A 6,000-nucleotide genomic window follows, 5' to 3' on the forward strand; every position below is an offset into this window, starting at 1 on the left:
CTGATTCAATATACAGCTTACTGTAATAGTAATTATATGTGAATTTATTTCAGCCTTTCAGCTGGTAAATTGTACAAAAAAATAACTATATAAATAAATGAACTGGACTTTAATGCATTGATGATTTGATTTTGCCATTCCAGTGACTTGGTGAGTTAGTCTTGACAACAGTAACATTCGTTGAATAAAATGTATCAGTTGCACAACAATCTGCTGGACTTTAGCCCAGAACTTTTCATTCTAATCAGTTTAGTTTAATGTTCTAGTTCTGTTCTTTGCGCTTCAGTTGAGCGACCATGTTGTGTCTGTTATCCATTTGATAAGCCTTTTGTATTCAGCCTTGTTTTGGGACTCTCACAAGGTCTTCACATACTCTTGCTTCAAAATATATTCTGTGGAGTTTTCTTCAAGTCAGTGTTTTTGTAATTTTCGCAATTTTCAGAAAGGAAGAATTAAATGATAAATATTGTATATTTAATATCGGATACACTGAATATACCTAATAACAATGAACTGCTACAGTGTTGCAGTAAATGACAGTAACAAGTTCCTCTGCTCATCCAGCAGTGATGAACACTAGAACAGTGAGGTGTTTTTCGTGTTGTTTATTGTCTTACTTGTCATTATTATGCTTAGTGTAAGAGCTGCTCTTGTTTATCATAAGCTTTGTATGTAACATCCACACTTTACCAGTCCTGACACTGTGCTATCGTGCTATTTGTTGAATGTGTTGTCATGCTATGTGTTGTATGTGTTGTCGTGCTATGTGTTGTATGTGTTGTCGTGCTATTTGTTGAATGTGTTGTCATGCTATTTGTTGTTTGTGTTGTCGTGCTATGTGTTGTATGTGTTGTCATGCTATGTGTTGTATGTGTTGTCGTGCTATGTGTTGTTTGTGTTGTCGTGCTATGTGTTGTATGTGTTGTCATGCTATTTGTTGAATGTGTTGTCATGCTATTTGTTGTATGTGTTGTCGTGCTATGTGTTGTATGTGTTGTCGTGCTATGTGTTGAATGTGTTGTCATGCTATTTGTTGAATGTGTTGTCATGCTATGTGTTGTATGTGTTGTCATGCTATTTGTTGTTTGTGTTGTCTGCTATGTGTTGTTTGTGTTGTCGTGCTATGTGTTGTATGTGTTGTCGTGCTATGTGTTGTTTGTGTTGTCATGCTATGTGTTGTATGTGTTGTCGTGCTATTTGTTGAATGTGTTGTCATGCTATTGTTGATTTTCTGTGTCTTAAGACTTGTGTTTCTTGTCTCTATGCAGTGCAGGCTTGTTTGTATCGACATATTTTCACCGCTTTTATTGTTGATCGTATTTTCAATGCTTTTATTCGCAATATTTGTGCTTCCAACTTTTGCCTGCCCGGGGACAACAGATGAAAATTAGCCTTTCTGGCACTGTCCCTGTCAAATAAAGTAATAAAAAATATTATTAAAAAAAAAATTTAAATAAAAAAAATTAAAAATTAAAATTAAATGATCACATCTTTCCATGTGGAAAAATGGACATACAGATGAACAAAAAAGTATTTTTGTAATATGACTGAATGTGAAGAATGACGTTTGCCGCTTCAGTCTGTCTATAATGTGGATAAACAGCACCACCATGATGTTAATAGGTCACACTACAACAACTCAATCCTCTGGTTGTGTTAAACTTGTTTCTCAATAGTTCAAACTGACCCTGATTTCATCAGACTTGTCTGGATGATGGAATTAATCTTAAAATGTAAGTAGCTTCAGTTGTATTTGATGATGTTTGGGACACTCCATATACACTGTAATATATTTTTCTCCTCAAGATTAGCTTATTTCTCAACTTTCTAAGGCTTAAAAACATAAACTGATATCTTCAGAACATGGACTAAGGTTCAGTCTGGCTATAATGTCCTCTGTAGGACATTAAGATTTTTAATGGTTCTGTCCTTCCAAGTGCCTATTCCCTTTATGGGGCCCCACTTCTTTAATTACTGTAAATATTTGACACATTATTCTCTGGTGACATCTGCTGGTCAAGGTGGTCCAGGTTAGGTGAGGTGTGAGAGACATGTTACTTCATGTTTCTCACAAAATATAAACCTTCCAGGAGAATTTGACACTGATGTAGCAAATGCTGACCTTAAATCCCTGCACGGTACAGGCAGGAGCCTACTGACTGGATGCAGCTTATCTAACATGAGTGTGTTCATGTTCATTTGTCTTTTGCTGATGAAGTGAAGGAAGAACTGGTACATACAGAACCATTTATACAAACAGATTTGTTCTTAAATGACAGAATTGTCACTGAGGTATGACATGATATGAAATCATCTTAAAGGACAGATTCACAATTTTTTAAGTCCGTCTTAAAACAGCAGTCAGGAGCCAAATGAACATTGAAACATGTTTCTCTTGCTGTAATCATTCCTCCTGTTCATACTGACCATTAGAAGATCCCTTCATAATGAACTTACAATGTCAGTGATGGAGGACAAAATCCACAGTCCTCCTTCTGTGCAAAAATGTATTTAAAAGTTTATCTGAAGCTAATATGAAGTTTCAGCATCCAAATGAGTCAAATCAAGTAGATATCTTTCAACATTTCAGTCTTTTGAATGCCAAAGTTCCTCTTTTTGTTACTATACTTCCACCACAGCTCAACAGGGAAACACTGTCTGAGGAAACACAAAGAGGGAATTTGATGCTAAAAAGACTGTAAATGTGTCAGATATCCACTTGATATGACTAACTCAGACTGATGAAGCCTCATATAAGCTTCACATCAACTTTTAAATGCATTTTTGCAAAACTAACGTTCCGTTCACCATATCATCATCAACATGGCTGCCAGAGTTTTTTTTTTCTTTTTAGATTTGACGATTTTTATTGTCATATTTCACCACAGCAGCTTACACAGTTCAGTAGCTGAACCCATGTGACATACTGTATCTGTCACCCATATGGCAATTTTAGGGGTGTAGATTACACTAATGATCAAATCTTATGAATATGCACCTCCTCATGAACAGGTGACATTGATCAGGCTGAAACAAGTGGTTAATGACAAATGTGTGCAGTTGAGAGAGATTGGTGAATCATAAGAGCAAACCACACAGAAAAAAGTCATTACATTTTAGGATGACATATACAGTATGCCACTCACAGGCTATTTAGAGTCTCCAATTCACCTAAACCTGTGTATCTCTGGACCTTTTAAATGAAGGAGGCCAGTCTTGTGATGAATGCTGACATCAATGGCAAACACACAAAGAGAGGTGTTGATGTTGTTGATCATATTGTCATTAGCTTCATTATCATTGTCATCATCATCACTACAACCACAACCACCACCATCATCCTTATCAATATAATCATCAGCCATCATCACAATAATTATCTTATGTATATTATATCTTATTACATTATCTTAAACCATCCTCCTCCTCCTCCTCCTCCTCATCAGCAGCAGCATTATTTTAATCATCACTTTGCTGTTGCTGCTTTGACTGACTCCAGCATTTCTTTCTTTATCCACCTTGTGGCAGCAGCAACACACAGATGCACTGAGCAGCATTAGCCCAGTTTCTCCACATTGATTGTTCAAAGATACAGTATCACTGCTACCAAGAGGATATTCTGTATATCTATATTTTTATATCTGTAGACTCTTAAAACTGGAAATCCTTTGTATGAAAAATGTAATGTATTATGTGTAATTTTGCAGCTTTATTTTTTTCTGCAAACATTTATTTCAACCCACAAGATAGTGGTACTTGGTTATAATAGCCTTGGTACAATATAAAATCTACTACAGTTGGTGAGGAGAAACTATGATAGTTAAGTACATTAGAAAACAACTGCACTTGAATCTAACTAACAACCCTCTGTGCTGACAGAACTGCAGAATAAATGACTGCAGCCCCCCCCCTCCCTTTACCTGTGGAGTTAATTTAATGATGAGCAGATCTGTGTCCAGTGGCAGGCTGGTTGAAGAGTGAAGTGTGTAGAAACTTTAATGAAAAAAAAACAACTAAAAAAAACTAAAAAAAAAAAGATACAGCAGAAGCAGAGATATTCCATGCATTCTTCTTCCTTGTCAAAACCTGGCACCTACATTACCCATGATGCAACTTGACTTGATACACACCTGTACAAATTCAGGTGCGTTATGCTAGTAGCAGCTAATGAAGCCTGGACCTGCTAGCCTAATACAGAGATGAGGAGTGGGCTACAGATAACTTCTGGTGACATCACTCATTTCAGATTTTTTTCATTTTCAAACTTGTAGTCCTCAACCCCAGCTGATGCTGACTTAAGTGACATCACTTGAGGCAATTTATCAGATTTCCCCCAGTGGAGACACAATAGACTTTCTACTACTTTTATCACATATGCAGTACTCCTCAGCACCTGGAAACACACTGCTGTGTGAAACTCATGTACCACTTGTTAAAAAGTTTTATGTTACTTTATAATACTTACAAGGAGTAATGCCCAGTGATGGAAAGTAACTACGTACATTTGCACAAGAATCACCACCTAATGTTCCAGTCCACACTAATTCTAAGCAGGTTTTGAGTATGTAGCGTATTCACACTAGAAAAGTGACAAAATTAAATATATTGAAAACAGTTCGTATGCAGACTAGAAAGTCCTTGATTTTTGAGTGTGCTGTTGATGGACACTATTTTCCCACAATGCAATGCACAAAGGAAATGGTGGAGCTACTCACAGCTAGACAAAACTAAGCAAAAAGTAACAGTGTAACAAATACTGATCAACATATTACATTTAACTCAATATAATGAAGAATACTGTACCATGAGACGGAATTGTTTTTGACAATGACCTCTACATACATGGTCCTTCTCCGTTGGGAATCCATTCCTCAATAACAGCATGTTTCATACAGGCACACTGCTTCACACCTGTCCTCTCTGGTTGTAGCTAATAGCAGTTTAGTGTTGGGAGCACATGTATTTGAAAATGTTGGTTTGCAGAGATGATGTCTGCAGAATCCTTGACAGCACAAAAGATCTCCAGATCAGAGGAGAAACAATGTGGGCAGTGAATGTTCAAAGCATTGGTCTAAAGATAAATCTACATTGGGGGAAGCCAAGACCTCCTCCACAACTCGCCTGCAGCCATGAGCTGAGCTGCACAGCTCTACATACTGTACATAGCTCCCACATTTCTGCAGCTTCAAGCATAGTCTCCTCTCTGCCTCATAGTTGATTCCTCAACATAGTAAAATTAATTCTTTCTTGAATATAGGGAGTCGTTGCAACACATGCATTCATCTCTACCTCTTTTTTGTCTCTTTGCTGTGTCTGGCCTCTATCTCTCTCTGTGTGTGTCTGCGTTTTCTTCTCTTTGAATTCTTTTTTCTTCTTCTCTTCACTAATACCCAACATTTCTTTGTGAATACTTTATTTGATTGTAAGCACTGTCAGCACTGTTTGAAACAACCCTATCACCAAAGAGAGCGTTTATAGGACAATCTTGCATTCTGGATTACATTCAATGATTTGCAACATTTAATTTCAAAGTATTGTCAACTGCAGGTGGTGGAAAGTAACTAAGTACATTTACTCAAGTACTGCATCTACGTACATTTAGAGGTACTTGTATTTGAGTATTTCCATTTTATGTTACTTTATACTTCCACTCCAGTACATTTCAGAGAGAAATATTGTACTTTTTACTCCACTACATTTCAATCAGGAGAGACTCAATTGAAGGAGAGGCTTAGAGAGTAATTAAATTAAATTAATTTAACATAGTGTGCACAATGGAGAAGGTTGAAGAAATATGTGAGAAGTCTTTGTGATTAGAGTCCCTCGTGAAATCATCGTTTTCAGGGAGAGATCATGCCATGAGCTGTTAAGGAATATCCCCCCGATTTAATCTAGACACTGGTGGTGGTGGTGGTGGTGAAGAGGTGAGAGCAGTGGTTGAAGATCTGGATGGATGAGATGTGGAGCAGGACTCTGATGAGCTCAGTGGAATGACCCATA

Source organism: Thunnus maccoyii, chromosome 5 (genome assembly GCF_910596095.1).
Source record: "Thunnus maccoyii chromosome 5, fThuMac1.1, whole genome shotgun sequence".
Lineage (NCBI taxonomy): Eukaryota > Metazoa > Chordata > Actinopteri > Scombriformes > Scombridae > Thunnus > Thunnus maccoyii.